Here is a 23,091-nt window from a genome sequence, read left to right on the forward strand (position 1 = left end):
TTGCTAAAGAGATGGGAGCAAGGCAACTAACTCCCTCTACTTTCTGTAACAACTTTCCCCAAACCGGAAAACAGCGCTGAACATCTCAAGTCCTTATGTGAAGAATGGCCTGTGCTCTGGACCTCTCCCAGGGAGCCTGGTCCATGGGGATCAGAACCAGCACTTCCAGTGGAAATGTTGCCAGCTGCTTCCCATTCGGAATTTTCCAGAGAAGCTTGAGGTGGGGTGCCCAAGAAGCGAGAGGGTATTGTTCATTAAATTTTCCCACTGTCTGCCCATGTTCCTAGGAAAAGTCTGCTGTGACCTGCTGTCTCCCCAGCCGGGCTCGCTCCCCGCAAGCCCGGCTGCCTCCCTCAAGATTACTTCTAACTCATCATGTTGTGTACCCTTTTTTTCCAATCGTCTTAATTATTTTGCTAATTAGAAAAATCTCCCTTCATTGACTCAGCATTTGGGTGGGTCCCGGGAGGGCTCCAAGTGGAGGTGGTGGGTGGGGGTTTTCTCTGCCTTCTTCAGAATTAGAAATAAAACCGCTGTCCTTGCTGAGATGACAGAAAGCGTGGCCTATTTGTGGACTACTCTTCTCTCTTACCCTTTGTACCTTTAATGCTGAAGGGAACGAATAGCCCTGCTCTGAGCAGCTGTGCCATCCATGTTCCCCGTGGGAGTGCAGGAGAACACACTTAATGCCATCAGCCTACTCTTCTCCAACTGAGGGAAAATTGACCTGTTGAGGGAAATGAAACATGAATTTCCTGAAGAAGTGTGGCTAATGTCAACAATCAGGCAATTTGGGGAACATGGGCTCCTCTGGGGACAAGGAGGAGGGATGAGCGTTATGTCTTCATGAAAGGGTCTCCTTGTTCTAATTAGCCGGCTCAATAAAATAAGCAATTTTACACATTCTCTCAAAAAAATATTTCCGATACTTCGTGCGAACGCTTTGATGTAATAGGTGCGGCTATCTCCAAGTTACATGCTGGCCCTTGTAAAGACAATAATGAGATTCAGCTCTCAGGGGATTAGGCATGAGTGACACGAAGCGCAATTTTCCGAGCAACAGGAAGGGAAGTGCCCTCCCAGCCAGAGGCCCAACAGTGTGCAAGGTCTCGCGTGTGCATCACACGCAGGGCCCACACCTGCAGCAGCACGTGGCTGGATACACAGGGGGTTCAGTGCCCAGGTGACCTCCTGCCTGGCCCGGGGAAACGCACACAGAGGCCAGCATGAACACAAAGAAGTTGGAGTTACCGCTGCAGATGAGGTGCGACATCGTCACAGAAGAAGGTACAGATGATCGGAGCCGACTCGTGGGAAGAGAGGAGGGTGTTGAGGATTGAAGAAGTACATTCCAGGATGAGGACAGCACTAGCCTGGGGCCAGCTCCAGCCTCGGAACTGCGCTTTGGGGACCTCCAATAGCAAGGATGACCAAGGCAGGCACATGGAGCTCAGAACCCAAGGATGCCCACATCCACCGCAATCCGGCTGGAGATGTCTTCATCCAGAGTGGGTGCCCTGATCCCTGGAGCCACTAACAACACAACATATGGGCATCCCCTGCCCATGATGTTTCTTCGTGAATTACAGGGCTGTGCGGGCAGTAACGACCACACCAAGGAACACACTGGGCTCCCCGGTCTCTCCCCAGCGGGAGGGCGCCTCATTATCTAGTCCCTCATGATCACGGCCGCGTGTGCCGGAGCCTCCTGGGCAGTCCCTGGCCCCTGCCTGGCTGCGCATTCAGCGTCTGTTGCTCCAGCGCCCAGTCTCCCGGTCCTGATGCTGTGGAGGGGCTCGAGGGCTCAGTGATATTGCCCAGCACGTTGACACGGCAGGCTCCTGTCGACCCTATGACTGTGTGCAAACTGCTAGAAACCAGACCTGAGAGGAGCAGGCTGGAGGCGGCTCAATTGTGAGCCTGCTTTGTCCTGGGCAGAATCCAGCTCACAGCCTCCCATCTGTGGGCCAGGCTGCCCATGTCACCCAGCTGCATCCCTGAAAGGAAGAGGGCATAGGAGCCGCAGAAGTCTCTGCCAGCAGTCCAGTGGCTGTGGCGGGGGGTGGTTGCTCCCTCAGACCACCTGACCAGCACCATGGTCAGCGCCCACATCCACTGGAGTGGTGGCCAAGCTGTGCAGGTCCAGATGTCGGCTCTCCTCTGAGCCCTTACAGCCCAGGCACCTTCTTCCCGGAGCCCCTCCCCCCAATGTGGGACAAGAGCCATTGGTCATTTTTTATTGCAGGAAGTCAGACACTGGACATAGGTGTGAGCTGCTGCCGACAGCCCAGATTCAATGCCACGCCATACAGAACGGAACAAGACGCTGCTGGTCCTGCACACAAGTGTGATCGATTGCACACTCACAGCTGTGGCCTGCTGGGGCTTTCACAAATGCACAAACAAGTCTGCCTACCTGCTCTATGTTAGTCTAGAAGGTGAGCTCAAACCTGCTCAGCATCGCAGCTGCCACGTCGGTACGGGACACAGTGAAAATGTGAAAAGTCTGTGTCCCCCAGATGCTCAAAGCCCTGGGGCGTGCAGAGCCAAACCACAGCCTGGAAGCCACCAGAACCCGACGGGCCAGATCGAGGTGAGCACACCTGTGTGTAGTGGAGATCACCATAACCCTCTGGGGCCAGGTCAGGGTGGTGCACCTGTGATTAGGGGAGCTCACTAGAACCCAGTGGGCCAGGTCAGGGTGGGTACACCTGTATATATGGGAGTTCACTAGAACCCCACAGGCCAGGTCAGGGTGGGGACACCTGTGTATACGGGAGCTCTTTTGAACCCCACAGGCTAGGTCAGGGTGATGCACCTGTGATTAGGGGAGCTCACTAGAACCCCACAGGTCAGGTCAAGGTGGGCACACCTGTGTATAGGGGAGCTCACCAGGACCTCACTGGCCAGGTCAAGGTGGTGCGCCTATGTTTATGGGAGCTCTTTTGAATCCCACAGGCCAGGTCAGGGTGGTGCACCTGTATATATGGGAGCTCACCAGAACCCAGTGGGCCAGGTCAGGATGGGTGGCCTGTGTAGAGGGACCTCACAAGAACCTGCACAGGGCAGGTTAGGTTGGGTATACTTATGTACAGGGCAGCTCACCAGAAGGCCCTGGATCAGGGTCAGGGTGGACACACCTGTGTACAGAGGCACCTTGATCTGCAGGTGGCATCAGAGCACAGGGGTGTGGTGGATTCTCCTTCAGTGAGGAGGCTTTGACTGTCAGCTTCTCATTTCCTTTTTCTCAGGAGTTCTGATTATTCCATCCAGAGGACTTACGTTCAGGCTGCACACTTGCAGAAATCTTCTCATTGTTTTCCACCAAATGGGCGTGGTGAGCAGGAGTAGAGCCGCAGAGGTGAGGAGGCAGATCCTGAAGCTTAGAAAGGAGAAGCAGCAGCCACGAGGGAGGAATGACATGTCCTGTTGTGAGGACCCAGACAGAGGTTGTCCACAGGGAGGCCCAGGGCGCAGGGCATAGGGGCCCAGCACTGGGGGTTTGGTGCACTGGCGTCTTGTGTGCTCAGGAGTAGAGAGTAAGGATCAGGGGGTGGGAGAAACAAAAGGTGTGGAGTGGTGTGTGCCCCAAATATGTTCTGGAATCCCCATTCCTGCATCTGGGCGGGGCTGCTTAGAAATGGGAGCCATCCTGAAGGCACAAGGTTTGAATCCACCAGCTGCTTCGTGGGAGAAGGATGGGCAATCTCCTCCTGCGTGTCACTGCCTCTGAAAACCACAGGAGGGTCAGCTCTGGGTCTGTTCGAAGGTAAACAACAAACAACAGCATTCAGTCATGTTAACAAAGTCAAGCCAGAGCAGAAACCCACTGCCATCAAGGCTGCCACCATTCGCAGTCACCCTGTAAGACAGAGTGCAACTGCTCTGTTCCTGAGGCTGTGAAGTTTCCAGAAACAGACCGCTTCACATTTTCCCCAAAGAGTGGCTGTCTGGTGGATTTGAACTACTGAGCTTTGGATTTGTGACCTAGTGTATATTACCACTGGATAGGTTCTAAATGGATCTGTTGGAGTTCATGAAAATGTCATAGTCACACACACACATTCTCTCTCTCTCTCTCTCACACACAGACACACACACACTCACACACACACTCTCTCTTTCACCCCCCACTCCCCCACATACACTCTTTCACACACACACACACACACACACACACACACACTCACACATTTTCTTTCACACACACACTCATACACTCTCTCTTTCACACACACACACTCATGCACACATTTTCTTTCACACACACTCACACACACACTCACACACTCTCTCACACACACTCACACACTCTCACACACACTCACACATTCACACACACACACTCACACATTTTCTTTCACACACACACTCATACACTCTCTCTTTCACACACACACACTCATGCACACATTTTCTTTCACACACACTCACACACACACACACACACACACACACATTCACACGCATGTTCATACATAGACACATGGAGAGAGACACCACGAGGATTGTGCACGAGTCGAGGAACAAAGTCCCTGGAGAATGCCCAGGACCGCTGTGGAGGAAGGCATCAAGGTGGCTGAGACCCTCATCAAGGAGACTCAGCCCCCAGACCTGTGAGGCAGTGCACTCTGTCCTCAAGTCTCCTGCTGTGGATTTACGTTTTTAGCAACTCTGGGGACTGAGACCCGGAGACTAGCTCCTCAGAGACCTTTGTTCAGAGACTGACATGGTGCTTGCACTCCTCTGGGCAAGATCGCTGATGGGGTCCCCCAAGCTTCGTGGAGGTTCACCAGCACTGGGTCTGCACATTGCTCTGTCCTGTCAGGCAGTGAAGAGCCCCTTTGGAGGCTAGGGTCTTCAACAACTCTGGACACAGAGGGACACCTCCAGCACCCCAAACTCAATCCAGTGGCTCTGAGTACTGTTGAAAGCAGCCGGTCTCATTGTCTCTGGGTTGACTTAAAGGGACAACACCAAGTGAGGCAGGGAAAGTAGCCCTATAATCTACAGGAGGACATGGGTGCGGCCGGTGTCCTGGGCAGCAGCTTTCTGGGGTGCCCGCTCTGCTCTTGAACATGTTCAAGCAGCATTCCCTCTTCTGATATTGCACTTTTCAGTTCTGTGATAGCCACTGGGTGGTGAAACACACTAAGCACTCACCTGTAAACCAAAAGGTGGCCGGTTTGAGTCCACCAGAAACACCTCAGTAGAAAGGCCTGGTGACCTGCTTCTGAAAAAATAGCCTCTGGAAACCTTGTGCTCCCAGTCCAGAGGTCCCACAGGCCATGGTCAACTGGGTGGCCAGTGTGATAACTCGTTCTTTGAAAAACATTATTTCTGTCCCTCCATTTATTTCCAGAGCATTGTTACTAAGGCTTACAGCATGGCTACCACAATGGCCTTGTGTCAGGATGGCACAGGATAGAACAGGGTTCAAATCTTTTGTTCACAGGGTCGCTATGAGTCATACTCGACTTGATGGCGCCTAAAACAGCAACATGTAGAGGAGATGATGTTGCAGGGAGATTTCATGGAGAAGAGCATAATTGGAGGGGTCTTCTCAGAGAGGAGCGGGATGAGGAGGTCTCAGGGGACCATGTGGTGGAGGTCTCACAGAGGAGGTTATGGCCGAGAGAGGGTCGTAGAGGCTGTGGTGGGAGGTGTCTCAGCGGTGAGGGTGTGGAAGCTGTCCTCCATACGGGAGCAGCATGTAGGGAACGTGTCCTGATTGGACGGTGAAAGGAGGCCTCACGGGTGGGAGAGCGGCTGAGTCCTCTTAGGTGAAGGAGTGTTGGAAGATTCTCATAGATTCTCTTAGGGAGCCTCGGGGAGGTCTTGGGGTAGGGAACTAGTGCATGATGTCTCTGGCCACAGGGACCCGACAACATTGCAGGCTGGGTGATCTGTGCTTTTGTGTCTCTCGAGCTGACCTTGTCTCTTGGTAGAGGACGTGAGGCTCAGTTTGGCAGGGAGTTGGTGTGCCTGATTCTGGTGGGAACATGATGGAGCTTCTGATGAATTTCCAGGTTCACCTGAGGTTGTCAGAGAACTGCCCGTTGATACTGGGAAGGGGTCCTCTAAACAGCCTTCTGCTCTAAGTCTGATATAGGATGTTGTATATAAGCAGTCTTCTCCTGGTAGAGGGAACTGTACAGGGGGCTCTGTTCCTTTTTGGGGTCCTATAGTGGCTCATTTTCTTTCCAAAAGGGAGAGTTTCTCTCTAGTTGTTCCTTGTGGTACCATTCCCAGGCATTTGGATGAATACAGAAGGGAGAGACTGAGAAACCACATCACTGTGTCTGCTTGAGAAGTCTACATATTTTATTTTTCTTTTTGTAACTGGACAAAAATTGTATGCTATAAAATTCATCATTTCAGAGCACACATTCTAAAAGATTGTAAGTGGCCATCTAAGATGCAAATACTAGTCTCTCCTTGTATGACACAAAGAAGAGGAGAGAAAATTGAAGACAAATAGAAAAAAATGGGCCAAAGAATGAATGGATTGCACGAACCTCAATGTCTAGGACTTACAAGGCAGAAGAACTAACTGTGCCAGCTACCACTGGTGGCCACTCTAAAAGATGTCACAGGAGGGGGTCATCAATAGAGTGAGCAGAAAATGTAGAACAAATAAACAAGCAAACAAAGAAGGCTAGGCTTGTTGGAGCCATAGTCTGATGGACCCCTGAGGTTATGGCCTTAGACACACATTGAACTCATTCTCATGGCTCCAATTTCAGCCAACAATGCTGTTGTTGCAAGTCAACTTCAACTTAGTGACCCTATGGACAGTGGATCTAAACTTTGCCCTATCCTCTCTGTCTTCATCATCTCTGTTATACTTAAGCCTGTTCTTACAACCATCCTGTCAATCCAACTTGTTGAAAGTTTCCTCTTCTGCACATAGACCCTCCAACTTTCTAGGCATGACCTTTTCCAAACACCAGTCTCTCCTAACAGCACACAAAGTGTATGAGCCAAATTTCATCATCCTTGCCTCTACAGAGCACGGTTCATGCTTTCTCCAAGACATATTTGTCTGTTCTTTCGGAAGTTCTTGGAACATTCAGTCTTTTCTTCAACACTGCAACTCAAAGGCATTAGTTCTTCTATTGTCCTTATTGATTGTCCAACTTTCAGATGCATAAGAAATAATTTAAAAGAGCATGGTTTGGGAAAGGTGCACTTTCATCTTTAAACTGTATTGTTATTCCTTAGCACTTTAGAGAGAGGTCTTTGACAGCAGATTTTCCCAATGCAATACATCTTTTGATTTCTTGACTGCGGCTACCGTGAGTATTGATTGTGGATGCAAGTAAAATGAAATCGTTGATAATTTTGATATATATTCTCCATCTATCATGATGTTGTCTATTGACCCAGTGGTGAGAATTTTTGTTTTCATGATGCCAAAATGGAACTAATATTGAAGGCTGAAATCTTTAGTTGACAATAGACAGGCCTGTAAGGTGACCGATATCAGGCAAGTATACCGTCATTCGTGCAACCAATACTCCACTCACACAAAGGGCAAATGGGTCCAAAGGGTGGCATTTTCCCAGGGACAAATGTTAGGAATCAGGAAAGGGTGGGGTAGGAGGGTGAATGGAAGCCAGCATCACAGGATGAATGTGGGAGAGTGCTGCCAGTGTGGGCTGTTCAATTAATCTCCTCAGGGGGAAAAATGTATAAATTATTGAATTGAAAACTATTTGCTCAGTGAATGTTTAGGAATATATAGTGCACTGTCAGTGGTTTTTAGCATACTTGCACAATTTGTGAAGACATTATGATGTTCTAATTCTCAACATTTTCCTTATTCTGGTATAAACTCATATACATTTTGGCAGCCAATCCCCATTGGCCACGGTCAGCACCCACCAGCACTCTCATCCTGCCACCGAGTTGCTTCTGTCTCCTGGAGACACTGGTCTCTGTTCTTGTCGTTGCTGGGTGCCCTCCCCCTGCACCCTCTCCTAGCTGCTTCGTGTACAGGATGCAGCTGCGTTGTCCTTGCATTTTCATTGCGCTTGTGCCCCTCGCTGCAGCCACTGCGTCAAGACTTGAGAGTCTTCCTTTCTTGCTCACCCTCTATTTTTTCAAGTGTTTTGTCCCCCAAGGACTAGACCTTTTTGACAGTAAACTAAAAAAATAAGATGAAGCCTCACCATCCATTCTTCTAAGGAGCACTTCTTTTTTTTATTATTAAATTTTATTAGTTTTAATGAACATTTACAGGGATTTTGGGTTTTCGTTCCTTCATTGCTGCACCATTCTCTCTACCCTCCTCCCCAGTTTGTTCTTCTTCCCCCACCATCAGAATGTCTGTTTTAATTGTCCAATTGCCACAGTGCTTGTCAAAGTCAGTTCTGATTAATCTCCTTTGTCAGTGTGTCCTTTGCCATTCCCTATCACTCCTCCCTGAGAGAGACTTCACCCTGAGTCATAAGGAAAAGGGGATGGCGTATTCTCTTAGCTACTTCCTGCTGAAAAGGGACGCTGTGGGTTTCAGGGTGAAGATCTTCTCTCACTACTCTAAAGGGCCCCTTTGGCAGTAGGAAACACATAGACTATTATGGAGATTGATTTTGGAATTTAGATGCACTGTTATTAATTGTGCTTGGCCGTACATGTTCATATCCTTGAAGATGTATCATGGGGGTGTTGCAACCTAGAAGACACAAATTTAACTAACAAGTTATAAGTACATGAGTCAAAAATTATGGAAAAGTAAAAGAAAAGATTCTTTCATTGTTTTGCAAACCCTCCCCCAGGTCCCCTCCACCACGTAGCCATCGCTCTAGACTCCTGTCATGACAGAAATACCTAGTCACATATCTCTTTTAAACAGTTTTCTCCCTCCTCTGTTTCAGTGCAGTATACATTATTGAACCCATCTTACTCAGTCTCTCCCCAACCCCCAGGTTAGTCCCATTCTACAACAGTGGCATCATGTAATATTTGTCCTTTTGTGACTGGGATATTTCACTCAGCATAATGTTCTCCAGAGTCAACCATTTTGAATAATATTGCATGAGTTCCTTGTTTTTCAATGCAGCATAGTATTCCATTGTGCGAATATACCACAACTTCTCTAGCCATTTGTTTGTTGATGGGCACTTAGGTTGTTTCCAACTCCTTGCTATTGTGAACAAAGCTGCGATAAACATGGGTGTGCATATATCTGCTTGGATGTCAGCTATGGTCTCTTCAGGGTATATTCCCAGTAGTGGAATTGCTGGGTCAAATGGTATCTCTATTTGCAACTTTTTGAGAAAGCGCCATACTGCTTTCCACAGGGGTTGCACCATTTTACACTCCCACCAACAGTGAATCAGGGTTCCAGTTTCTTCACAACCTCGCCAGCATCTGTTGCTTGCTGTTCTGTTAAATTTTGCTATTTTGACTGGGGTGAGATGCTATCTCATAGTTGTTTTAATTTGCATCTCTCTTAGGGCTAGGGATTTTGAGCATTTCTTCATGTGCTTGTTGTCTATCTGAATGTCGTCTTCGGTGAAGTGCCTGTTCATATCCTGTGCCCATTTTTCTATTGGATTATTTACCTTTATCTTGTTGTGGTGCTCAAGTATTTCATAAATTCTGGATATAAGTCCCTTATCTGATATGTTATTACCGAATACTTTTTCCCAGTCAGTGGCTTCCCTTTTTACCCTATTGGAGAAGTTTTTGGATGTGCATAGGGATTTGAGTCTTAGAAGATCCCATTCATCTACGTTATCTTCTCCTGGTTGTAGGTTTTCCAGGATACTGGGAAGACTGTTTATGTTGTGGATTAGGACTTCTAGTGTTGTTCCTAGCTTTTCTGTAATGAAGTTTATAGTCCTTGGTTTTAGTCCTAGGTCCATGATCCACCTTGAGTTGGTTTTTGTGTATGGAGTGAGGTGTGGGTCTTGCTTGAGTCTTTTGCAGATATTTTTCCAATTTTGCCAACACCATTTGTTAAAAAGGCTGTTGTTTCCCCACTTCACTGATTTCATCTCCTTGTCAAAAATCAGTTGACCACACTGCCGTAGTGGTAAGGAGCCCTTCTTACAAGAATTTGTTTGTTCTGGCATTTTGTGGATTGATTATCCTTTTATCTTCTTTATTTATTGGTCTTCTTTATTCATTATCCAACTTTGATTTTCACATGAAAATTGGGCCAGGCACACCTTAGTCATCATAATGACCACCTTACTCTTTGGCACTTCAAAGAGGTACTTGGCAGAAGACTCGCTGATGCAAATTGTCACATGGTGTCTTGACTAGACCTTGGCAGTAACTAGTCTACTTTTGATCTCTCGGATTTACCTGTGGTGAGCATTTCCTATAGATGGATCCATGCCGTAGGTGGTCTTTTGTGTCTGACTTATTTCATTTTGCAGAGTGTTTCCTGGATTCTTCTGGGCTGTAGCCTACATCAGTTCATCCCTTCTTATGGCTGATGGCATTTATTTGATTGATCATATTGTCTTTATCTATTACCTCTTTCCAGGCACCTGGATACCTCTCATTTTTGCCTGTTATGAGTGATGCCACAATGAGCATAGGTGTGTAAGTGTTTGTGTAAGCATACATTTTCACATTACTTCAGTGATATATCTAAGATTGGAGTCCTGGGTCACAGGATAAGGCTATGCTTGCTTGGAAAGGAATCAATAAATTTTTCTCATTGTATATAGAGATTTCCATTTTTCCATAGTTTAACTAACACTCGTCATTGTCTCTTTAAGTCTCGTTTTCTCTCTTAGTGGTGTCTCCTTGTGGTTTTGATGTGCTAACAACATTGTGTGCTTAATGATCATTTATATCTCTTTGGGGAGATGCCTATTCAGGTGCTTTGTCTATATTCTAATTCAGCTGTTTGTCTTTAACTATAGACTTGTAGGTGGCCCTTGTTTTGTACTGATTTTTAAACAGCCTCAAACACAGCAATGACTTTGAAACTGGTTCAGAACTAAGAAGCGCTGTGTGTAGGGTGCCTGTGAGTCTGAACCACCTCAGAGAACCTAACAGCAACAAGATTTTATTTGTTTTGTTTTGCATCAAATGCAGGATTAGAAGTGTCTCTTCTTCCTCTGTAGGATGTCCTTTGCTCTCTTGATTGTATCATAGTTAGCACAGACCACAAAGACCTACACCATTTATTACCATCCTGTATCTCAGGGTTCTCGCTGTTACATGCAGGCTGTTTGGTTCCTTTTGAGCTCGTTTTCAGAGGATGTGAAGTGGAAATTGTAGTTCTATCTTTTCTAGACAGACATGCAGTTGACTCTGCACCAGTCATGGAGGAGGCTATTTTCTCTTCATCGAGTTGACTTGGTTCCCTTGTCAAAAATCAATTGACCACTGACACCCTCGAAGCTGGAATTGACACACCCCCAGGGACCAGCTTTCAGTCCAACAGTAAATAGGCCTGTAAACTAAATAATAACACAGGGAGAAATACACTCCTTGGTGCAATCAACCAGAGGAGGCCCAAAGGGCAGTCTCTGCTCCATAAGCCAGTGCAGACAGCAGACCTGGGGAGGAATGAAGAAGGAATGGAGATGGGTCTCCAGAGAGGAGGTAGGAGAAGTGCTCTCACATTGAGAAGACTGCAATCAATGCCTTGAAGCAAAGTGTGTATGAATTGTTGACTGGCTTTAGGTCCGTAAACTTTCACCCAACCTGCACTCGAAAGTAAAGACTAAAAGAAAGTTGTTGATGATAAATGTGAAGGTTTATTTATGTCAGACCATGAGCCCTGATGGCTGTGGGCTTGAAGAACTTGCCTGCTGATCAAGGTTTAGTGGCCTGAACCTTCCAGCTACCTGCTCAGCTGAAAGAAAGTGAGGTTTTCACGAAGATCACATCTTTGTACTTCTTATGGACACTTCTGCTCTGTCCTGTGGGGTCACTGTGAGTCCTACAAGAATCTACAGTGGCTAATACTAGGTATCACCTCCACATTGTCTTGATGACTATAGCTGTTAGCAAATTCTGAAATTGTTACCCTTGCGCTTTCCATCTGTGTTCCTTATGCATGTCATGCTTACGGTCGTGTGTAAACTTGGCTGTTCCAGCCTTCTCTAGTTTGGAGTTGTGATAGGGTCATTCCTTTGATGAGGTTTGATGGAAAAGAATTATTTCATTGATGGAATTTGGGAGTCAACTGGAGTCAACAATTGGGCAGTCAGCTGGGTGGGTATTTGGTCAGGGGCGTGACCTGCATACAAGAAAGGGTGTGACCAGTTTATAAGGAAGCCTGGAGGCACTGGCTTGCCCAATCCACCAGATGACCATTGAGAGAAGATGGCCTATCCCCTCTGGTGTGATTTACAGCTTCCAAAAATCCAGTGGAGTTGGCTCTCACTCCAAGACAGTGATCTTGATTTTATGCCTGTCACTGTGTGTGATTGTTTTGGTGTTTTTGTTGTTAAGTGCTGCTGAGCTGCCTGTGACTCCTAGCTACCCCATGTACAACAGCCCTAAACCCTGCTCTAGCCTGTGCCTCCTGTGCCAATCTTACTGTCTCCGACACACCCATCCCCATTGTGAGTGACTCAGAGATCTGATGAACAACCAATGAGAACCTTGGCCTAATGTCCTACAGTCTGACTGTTGTTATAGTCACTGTGTGCATCCAGCTTGAGGATCTTCCCTTTTCTGCTGACCCCCCCACCATGGTTCCATTTTCAAAGGACTGATCCCTCCTGACAGCAAGTGCATATTTGTGTGTGTGTGTGTGTGTGTGTGTGTGTGAATTGCTTTGCTTCTCCACAGAACCCAGCCTAAGTCAATGATCATGATTGTTGTGGTTGCAATGCAAATTTTACAATTTGCAAGACTTACCATAAGATTGTGATAGCAATGAAGTTTTTTTTAAATTATTATTAAATTTTATTCGTTTTAGTGAACATTTACAGAGATTTTGGGTTTTCATTCATTCATTGTTGCACTGTTTTCTCTACCCTCCTCCCCAGTTCGTTCTTCTCCCCCCCACCCCCAAATGTCTGCTTTAATTGTCCAGTTGCCACAGTGCTTGTCAAAGTCAGTTCTGATTAATCTCCTTTGTCAGTGTGTCCTTTGCCATTCCCTATCACTCCTCCCTGAGAGAGACTTCACCCTGATTCATAAGGAAAAGGGGATGGTGTATTCTCTTAGCTACTTCCTGCTGAAAAGGGATGCTGTAGGTTTCAGGGTGAAGATCTTCTCCCCACTCTAAAGGGCCCCTTTGGCAGTAGGAAACACATAGACTATTATGGAGATTGATTTTGGAATTTAGATTCACTGTTATCAGTTGTGCTTAGCCGTCCATGTTCATATCCTTGAAGATAGCAATGAAGTTTTTACTTCATGCTCAGGGACTGAGCTGGTCCTGGGGTCACAGCAAAGAAAGAAATGGGGTCTTAGTGCACAAGAGCTCACCGCCTGGTGGAGAAGGAGAGAGATGAACCTGGTCCTTCTAAATCACTGCATCACCCGAGGGCTGATCAATTCAATGAAAGAAGGAAGGCAACCAGAGAGGCTGGGAGTGGTGGGACAGAAGACTAGCTGTGGAGAGAACAGATCTCTAAAGAGTGGTCTCAGGCTGGGAAGTGGGAGAGTAACTGCTGCTGCCAAGTTCTTGCCTCTCATCGTCATCCCAGGAGCACTCAATTAGGTTTGGATTCAGATAATAAGCTGAGGAGGACAAGTAATTCCTAAGGAAGCAGCAATCATGAAATCAAGCAGAATATTGTTGCATTGTTTGTTGTTATGTACTATCGAGTTGTCTGCGACCCATAGCAGCTCTATGTACAGCAGCTCTGAACTCTGCCCTGTCCTGAGCCAGTCTCATTGAGTCTGACACACAAAGCTCCATTGCCCCAGTTACTGTATCAATCCATCTCATCTGGTATCTTCCTCTCCTGAGCTGTCCCTTCACTCTTCCAAGCATGGTGTCCTCCTCCAAGGACTGGTCCCTCCTGACCAAGAGCCCAAAGTATGTGAGATGGAGCTTCAAAATCTTAGCGTCCCAGCAACCACCACGTATGCAAAGCGTTAGGGGCATAACCGATCTTTCAGGGAGTGAAGGACAGGGATGAGTCCTGGTGCTCCTGACCACAGACACATCTGATGGGATCACCTCTCTCACTCCAGATTGGACCATGCAGGGAACTAGGCTACTCCCCAGAATTGGGTCTAGCTCTGAAGAAGGGGCACTCTTGGGTGCTGGAACAAATGATGCACAGAGCCCGAAGGCCATTTCCTCAGTTGTTACGGAGTGTCCACAGTGGTTGCTATGAACGAGGAAGTGCACAGCTTGGCAGAGTCCACAACTGAGGGTCCGCTGGCAATTATGGACTTGAGTCAGCAGTGGGCACCCAAGAAAGCAAGCCCCTTATGCACAGTGGAGTGGACTTAGGGGGAGGGATTATATAACAACGAAAGAATTTTTCTTTTACTTTTCAAAGAGAGGAGCGAATTGGGGGGAGGGAGGGGTAGGCAGGGAGAAGAGGGCAACAACGAATGAATGGAAATCTTTAGTCTCTGTAAACTTTCATGAAAATTAATAATTAAAAAGATTTTTTAAAAAAGAAAGCAAGCCCTCAGGTGACACAGGTGAAAGTGAGTGACTCTTCTCTTCAGTGGTATATCCCAGGTGCCTCCTTACCTATATATACACATAGATGTAGACAGAAGAGATAGGTCAATGTATAGACATAAGTAAACAGAGATAGATAGATAGATAGATAGATAGATAGATAGATAGATAGATAGATAGATTGATAGATTGATAGATAGATTAGATAGATAGAGACAGAGATAGATACATATATATAGATAGATAGATAGATACAGAGATAGATACAGAGATAGATACATATATAGAGATAGAGACAGAGATGATAGATAGATAGATAGATAGATAGATAGATAGATAGATAGATAATAGAGATAGAGGTAAATTATAGAGATAGAGACAGATATATAGATATAGATGATAGAGATAGAGATAGAGATAGAGATAGATAGATATAGACATAGAGAGAGAGAGAGAGTATGGCACAAAACAATCACACAAAAATCGGTGTAAACTTGTAAGGGCATCGGAGATCGGAGCTCAGGACATCTCATTGGACGAGGAGATGGAAATGCTCTTCCACAAGAGAACTGATACGCACTGGAGGACATCTGTGCAAAGGGGACCATGGAGTCCAGGGTCCCAGAATGATCCACACCAGCAGCAGGTGCCCCAGGGGTGCAAACTCCCCAGGTATGGGCAATAAAGAATCACCCTGGTGGAAACCTACCCTTAACCCCTCCACTGTCCTTATCTTGTCTCCAGTGGCTGGGAAGATGGATAAGAGGATGCCTCTGCTTGGCTGCAGATAGTCCTGCCTTCAGGTAGTAAAGGGCATTGAACGATTAGAAGTAAAGGCTTGTGAACAGAACAAGAAAGCTGTTCATCATCTCAAACACCCCCCCTGAGGCTCGTCTGTGCATCCTTGGCAGTCATCGTGATTCTTCGGCACTGTAGCAGCCAATCAGAGAAGCCTCATCCTCTCACCTACAAAACCATCTACTAAAACCTTGTCATACAGTGCAAATGTTCAAGATTTATTGTCCCCTGTACCTATAACTTAGGATGCATTATTCTGGCATTATCAACTCTAATAACAGGTTTTCTAGATAAAATTTGGATTGTCACTGGGTTTTTCAAAATTTCATTACTAGACTCACTGAAAACACAATATCCCGTGAAGAAAGCATTTCTCTCTTGTGTAAAGTAGGGATATTGGTGCTGATAGGTGGCTATGTTTGCTTTTCTTCTTCTTCTTCAGTTAGTGTATGATTTCAGTTCATTTGGTTTAGTTTCTTCTATATTTCCTGGGTTTATACCCATGGATTTTGATGCCTTTTCTATGCTTCTATGTTTTAAATTAATCTATTGCCTTGACTGCTTTCTTATAATTCCCAGGAAAACATACATTCTTTGTCTGAGAGCTGTCTTTACCAGGTGACAGCTAAGAGCAGCTGTGCAGAGGACTTTCTCTTAAGATGATTCTATTGAGACGATTCCTTCACCACTCCCTTCTCCCTGGGAGAGCTTGCACATGTTTAGTGAGGAGCCCGCCTAAAGATAAGAAGCCAGTGAAGAGACTCAATCTTTGTTTATTTAATAATGTTTCCTTGAGTTTTTGCTGAAAGTTTACACAGCAGGTTAGTTTTCCTTTTGACACTCTTGACACAACTTGTTCCTTGTCTTTGGTTACATTTTTTTATCACAATGTTTCCACTTTCTCTTTCATTGTGTTCAATCCATTCATTTTCGAGAAGTCTGGCTTCTTTATCCCCTTACCTGCTCTCCTTTGTTTTTGAGTAATTGTTGATCTTTCAGTCTCATAGGAATGGTTTTTAATTAGGGCACCGATCTGGTGGGTAGCATGTTTATCTGCACGCAATTCTGCTTCAGTAAAAGTTGATCTCAGGGGACAGGCTCGGTTCTGGTCTGCACTGCCTCTGGCAGGAGCCTCAGGGAGTCTTCTGTTCTCTACTCTTCCTATTTCTATGACCCTTTTTCAAAAGAATAGAAATTCCAGGTCTGCATTCTATTCTTCTCTTCTGAATGAGGTCTTTACAACTTCACAGAGTTGTCAACTTATCAAAGATTTCATTTTCCTTGGATCCACAATCCACACCTATGGCAGCAGCAGGCAAGACATCAAAAGATAGTTGCACTGGGAAAATCTGCTGCCAAGGATCTCGTTAAAGTGCTAAAGAATAAGGAGCTCAGTTCAAAGACCAAGACGTGCCTGTTCCAAGCCATAATGTTTCCAACCGCCCTGGTATTTTCAGCCTTGAAGTGGGACAGTGAATAAGGAAGACTGAAGAAAAATCGATGCCTTTAAAATGTAGTGAAGAAGAGTATTGCATATACCATGGACTGCCAAACGAACAAGTAAGTGTGTCTTGGACAAAATGCAACCAAAAGTGCTCTGCAGTGACAAGGGTGGTGGAAATTTGTCTCACATTCTTAGGGCATATTATCAGAAGGGGCCAGTCCTCAGGAAAAGACATCATCCTGGGAAAAGTAGAGTCAATGATAGAGAGGAAGACCCCGAATGAGAGGGACTGACACAGTGACTTCAGTAATGGCTTACACATGGTGAGTATTGCATAGATGGTGGTGGTGGTGGTGGTGGTGTTATGTGCCATCGAGTCGCTTGCGACTCATAGCGACCCTATGTACAAGAGTTCTAAACACCGTTCTATCCTGTGCCAACCTAGCCATCTCAAACGCACTTATTCCCGCCGCTCCAGTCACAGAATCGATCCATCTCATCGAAGGTCTTCCTCTCCTTCACCGCCCCTCCACTCTGCCAAACATGATGTCCCTCATGGGGTAGGTTAGGGTAAAGTCCAGACCCATGGTTCAAAAGTGTCATCCTAAGTCGTGATTGACTTGCTGGCACCTCACTACAACAACAATAGCGTATGTGACTGGGCACTGTGACTGAACAGAACAGTGAGTGTTGGTACCTGTGGGCACCACTCACTTCTTCATGTTGCAGGGAGATGAGCTTGTAGCTGACACAGAGTCACCTCTTCTCTGCATTGTTACAACTTCTGTTTTATTCCTTTTGAATAGAGAACTGGACTTGTATCTTGAATGGCCAATCATAAACATTGAAGACTCCAGACTCTATTCTACCATTAGGATGTAGATCATGATATATTCTTTTTTTGCACTATGCTACGCCACTTGACTAAATTTTCCTTGACAGTATGGTCCCAAGATTATAAGCGTAGAAGACCAATCTTAGAAGGTGTTTGCTTATGCCAGAGCCAAAGGACAGATTCGCTCTTGGGTGTTCTTTCTGGTGTAACTGAGACACCACTTTCTTTCCTCTGCATTTATCGTTTGTATGATAAAAGGTGATAAAGGTCCAACCCCAAGGGAACCCCCCCTCACACTGGGTCAGGACTGTGATGGAACTAATCGTAACGATCTTACACTGTTTGTTTTAGCAGATTGTGGAGGATCATAATTTCCACATCACTTCCTTAAGTGCATGTATCAATCCTTGACAGTGATCAGCCCACCACAACACCACCACTGCCTCCTCTAAACCCCTTGTTGCTGCTGTCAGCTGCCACTGAGTCAACTGATACGTAGAAGCCCAATGGATCACAGATGAGGCCTTGCCCTATTTGTGCCGTCATCATGATCCCGGCCTTATTCAAGCTCACAGGTGCAGTCACTGTGCACCTTAGTAGAGTAAAAGCTGGTCTTTTACAGCTTCTCGGTGGCTGGCTGCATCAGTCCTGGGCCATTACCACGCTAGCAATATAGGTGAAGCCCTTCTCTCAGGTGTGCTGGGCCCTTGGTACCTGAAGTGAACACTGATGTGGTAACAGGCACACCACAGTGAGGATCCTCTCCCCCAAATGCCACAGGCGGGAGCTTCATTACAATGCAAAACCATCAAACAGTTAAACAATGAGCAGAATCAATTTGTCACCTGGCAGCACGTATCATAAACGGTAACATAGCCGTGAGTGATGATGACATAACGGGTAGCAGAGGAGCTTGTGGAGTGCGGGGAACCCGGCCAAGCCAACCATTCCACTGGTGTCAACCAATCCCCGCTTACCCTGCAGGGTGGAGCAGGAGTGCCACACAGGCGGTCACAGAAGCAGACCTCACATCTCTGACCTGCGGAGCTGGTGAAGTCTGCTGTACACAGATTTACTAGGAGCCTGAGCTCATGCAGAGGCTCCTAACAGTGGCAGGGAGGTGCTCACACCTCTGCTTTGAGGTGTCCCTGGTGGACTGGAACGGCTACCGTTTGAGTTAGCAGTTGTGTTCACTGTTTGGCTCTCCTTACTAGGAGCAAGGTTCATCTGGGATCAGAGGATGCTAACCCACGTCCTGGAGGAGAAGGGAAGCTTTGTGGGCCACCCTCGTTTAGAGGTCCTGTGGTTTCATTCAAAGTCAGGGTGTCTGTGAGCAGCTCACCCCCGGCGTCTAGGTTGGGCAGTCTGCAATCTCAAGATAAGGGTGAACAGAGTGGGTGGAGAGACAGTCTTGGGCAGGACCTCAGATGTTGGCAGTAGAGTCTCACCTACTGTAAGCCTTCAAGCCCTTCACAACAAAATTAAAAGCAATAAAACTCCATCAACCATTTATTTGCTTTTATTGCTCCCAATTTTACTGTCATAAGGCTGGACTGCCCGTTACACTGAGACCTGGGGTCTGGCCTGAGGACTCCATCCTACCTCCGCACTTTTCCGGTGTGTGACAGGGCAGGTCTTATATCAAGGTGGGTGCCCATAGCCAAGAGGCTTCCCACGCACAGTTGATTGTAAACAAAATCAGAAACAAGGAAGACATGCTGAAGATCACTCAAAAAGGGCTTGAATACTACATAGATAAGGAACTACCAGAAGTTAAAGCAGGATTTAGAAGAGGCTGTGGAACCAGGGATATCATGGCTGATGTTAGATTGATCCTGGCTGAAAGTAAGGAATACCAGAAGAATGTCTATTTGTGCTTTATTGACTATGCAAAGACATTTGACTGTGTGGATCATGACAAGTTGTGGCTGACATTGGGAAGAATGGGAATCACAGAACACTTGATTGTGCTCATGAGGAACCTATACCTGCACCAGGAGGCTGTTGTGTGAATGGAGCAGGAGAGCACTGCATGGTTTGGAAGTGGGAAGGGAGTGTGTCAGGGTTGTGTTCTCTCTCCATACCTATTCAGTCTGTTGTTGTGGTTGATGGCCATTGAGTCAAGCATGACTCATCATGACCTTATGAACAGAAGACCTGAAGCATTTCTATAGCTATCATTTTCTCAAAGTTCATAGAGTTTCCAGTCTATATGCTGAGCAAATTATTCAAGAAGCTGGACTCTGTGAGGAGAAGTGTGACATCAGGATTTGAGGGAGATTTGTCGGTAACCTGCATTATGCAGATGACACAACCTTGTTTGCTGAAAGTGAGGAGGACTTGAAGTACATGTTGCAGAAGATCAAGGAATGAGCCCTCCATAAGGATTGCATCTCAGTGCCAAGAAAACAAAGCATCTGATGGATGGAGAGAAGCTTGAAACTGTCAACAGCTTCATCTCGCTTGGATCCACAATTAGCACCCTGGGTACCAGCCACATTGCACTGGGGAAATTTGCAGTTAGAGACCTCTCCAAATTATTGAGAAGTAATGATGTCTGTCTGGGGCCTAAAGGGTATCTGATTCAGTCTATGGTCTATGATCTTACTGATTACTTGCTATACAGCTGAAAGCTGGACAATGAATAAGGATGACAGGAAAAGAACTGCTGCCTTTGAGCTGTGGCATTAGAGAAGGGCACTGAACATCCCACGGACAGCTAAGAGAACAAACAGATATATTTTGGAAAGTGTGCAGCCAGAGTGTTCTTTGGAGGCAAGAATGATGAGCCTTCTCCTCACATACTTTGGTCATGTTGCTAGGAGGGGCTATTCCTTGGAGAGGGACATGATGCTGGGAAGGGTGGAGGGTCAGCGAAGGAGAGGAAGACTCTCAACCAGGTGGATTGACACTGTGATTGCTGCCACGGGCTCTTGTCTCTCAGGAAGTCTGAGGATGGTTCAGGACAGAACAGGGTTCAGATCTTTTGTTCATAAGGTCACTATGAGTCATAGTCGACTCAATGGCATCTAACAGCCTCCACCTATGGTCAACTGATCTTTGACAAGGAGATGAAATCATTTAAGTGGGGAAATGACAATGTCTTTAACAAATTATGTTGTTGTTGTTGTTGTTAATGTTGTTGTTAAGTGCCATCGAGTTGTAGATGACTCATAGTGACTCTATGAAGGAAAGACCTGAACACTTGTATAACTTTCATCATTTCTCCAAGTTCATAGGGTTTCCGGAGGCAAGCTATTTAGGAAGTGGATGCCACTCCTGCTTGTTTTAATCGGGGAGCTCCACCAAACACTGTCCACCATGGGTAACCATTATCACATTTGACACATCAGTGTCACAGTGTTCAGCATCACAGCAACCATGAGTTACCTCTGTACAGCAAATGGGCAGACCAGGCCTATACCACTTGGATGAATGACCAAAAACAATTAAAACCAGGCCTGAAGGCTACAGATTCAAATCACCCACCTTTGGCTTGGTAGCATCACTTTCTGTTCACTAGGCTAAGTGAGCTCTCAACTTTAACAAATAGTGTTGGCAAAATTGGAAAAACTTATGCAGAACGCATAAGCAAGACCCACACCTTGCACCATACACAAACTGAACTTAAGGTGCATCAGGGACTTAAAAGTAAAACCAATTACTATAAACTTCATCAGAGAAAAGCTAGGAAGAATGCTCAAAGCCCTATTCCGTAGTATGAACAGTATTCCAAGCCCCGTGAAAAACCCACAGCCAGGAGAGAATGAAATAGATGAATGTGACCTTCTAAGAATCACATCCTTATGGGCATCAAAAGCTTCTTAAACAGGGTAAAAAGAAATCCCACAGACTGGGAAAAAATATTTAGCAATGATATATCTGATAGGGGACTTAAGGTGAAAATGTACAGATTACTCCAGTCACCTCAACTAGAAAAAGTTGAACAGCCCAATCACAAAATGGGCACAGGTTAAGAAGAAATTTGAATGGCAAACAAACACAGGAGGAAGAATTCAAAATCCCTAGCTATTAGAGAAATGCAAATAAAAACATGAGATATCATCTTACCCTAGCAACAATAGCAAAGTGCAACAGAATAACAAACACCAAATTCTGGAAGGGGTGGAGAGATTGGAACTCTCATTCACTGCTAGTAGGAGTGTAAAATGCTACAGCCACCATGACAGGAGGTCTGGTCCTTTCTCAATATTTGGAAATAGACATACCATTTGACCCAGCAATTTTACTACTGGGACAATGCCCTAAAGAACTCAGAGCCATAACTCTAACAAATGTTTGCACACTCATGTTTATTGCTGAATTATGCACAATAGCATAGAGATGGAAGCAGCTCAAATGCTCCTCAACGAAGGAATGGATATAAAAACCATGGTACATCCACAGAATGGAATATTATGAAGCATTGAAAAACAATGAACTCATAGAATATTACACCACATGGGGGAGCCTGGAGAACATTATGCTGAGTGAAATAGCTCAGTCACAAAAGGATAAACACTGTATAACAACACTGTTACAAAATAGGACAGACCAGGAAGGTGGGGGCGAAGGGTGTTGGGTAGAGATTGGGGAAAGGGTGGACAGACAGTTAATACTGCAGTAGATCAAATGAGAGGAAGAACTGTCCAAAAGGAATACACGATTAGTCCTTATATGTATGGCAACCATCTGGAACAAGGCACGCATTGATGGGTGGGCTGGGAAGGGAGAGAGGAGGAAAATGGGCAAAAATGAATAAAAAATATATAAACAATCAAAAACAGATACACAGAGGAAGCCCTGGGGGGTGATAGTGCCTACCGTGGTCCCAGAACAGCCACAGTGGGGAGTTGAATAGAGGATGGAGAGAGCAGCTGTGACAGCTCTGGTGGGATGAGGACGTGGGGACTTATCAAGGACCCCCCAGCCTGGTGGCAGCCCACATGTAGCTGTGATGCTGGCAGCTAGAGCACCAGTGTTACAAATAGCAAGGTGCCCTTGGGGGAGAAGGTTCAGGGGAGCTTCCAGGCTGGGAAAGGCTTAGCCGTCTACCTAAAAACAAGCCCGTGAAGAACCATGGGTCACCGCAGTGCACCGTCCCATATGCACCGAAATATGAGCCCCTGATTTGGAGGGACACACATGGCCACGGTAACTTGCCTGAGGAGACCGCACCCGTGATGAGGGCCCCGGACCAGGTGGTGGTTATTCTATTGTAGGTCAGGTCCCCGTGAGACTGAGTGCCCTGGACGGCACCTGACCACGGCCACAGGCCCCTGTTGAGGAAGAACCTGAGCATTGAGGTCCCTTGGGAAGTGAGGTGGCAGGGAGAGGGGCAGAAGCCCGGGTCTGATGCCCCATTTTTCTCCTGCCAGCTGTTGTTCAGCCCTAAACTCTTGTCACCGAGTCAGTTATGAGCCACGGTGACCCTCCTCG

At 46.3% G+C, this 23,091-nt stretch overlaps 1 pseudogene; it reads left to right on the forward strand.

The window, feature by feature from the left end:
• Positions 1–1,226: 1,226 nt before the first annotated feature.
• Positions 1,227–23,091, forward strand: part of LOC102851956 — a 120,561-nt pseudogene continuing 98,696 nt past the window's right edge.

The sequence above is a fragment of the Elephantulus edwardii genome, unplaced genomic scaffold (genome assembly GCF_000299155.1).
Source record: "Elephantulus edwardii isolate Elephantulus edwardi_28Jun2011 unplaced genomic scaffold, EleEdw1.0 scaffold00064, whole genome shotgun sequence".
NCBI lineage: Eukaryota > Metazoa > Chordata > Mammalia > Macroscelidea > Macroscelididae > Elephantulus > Elephantulus edwardii.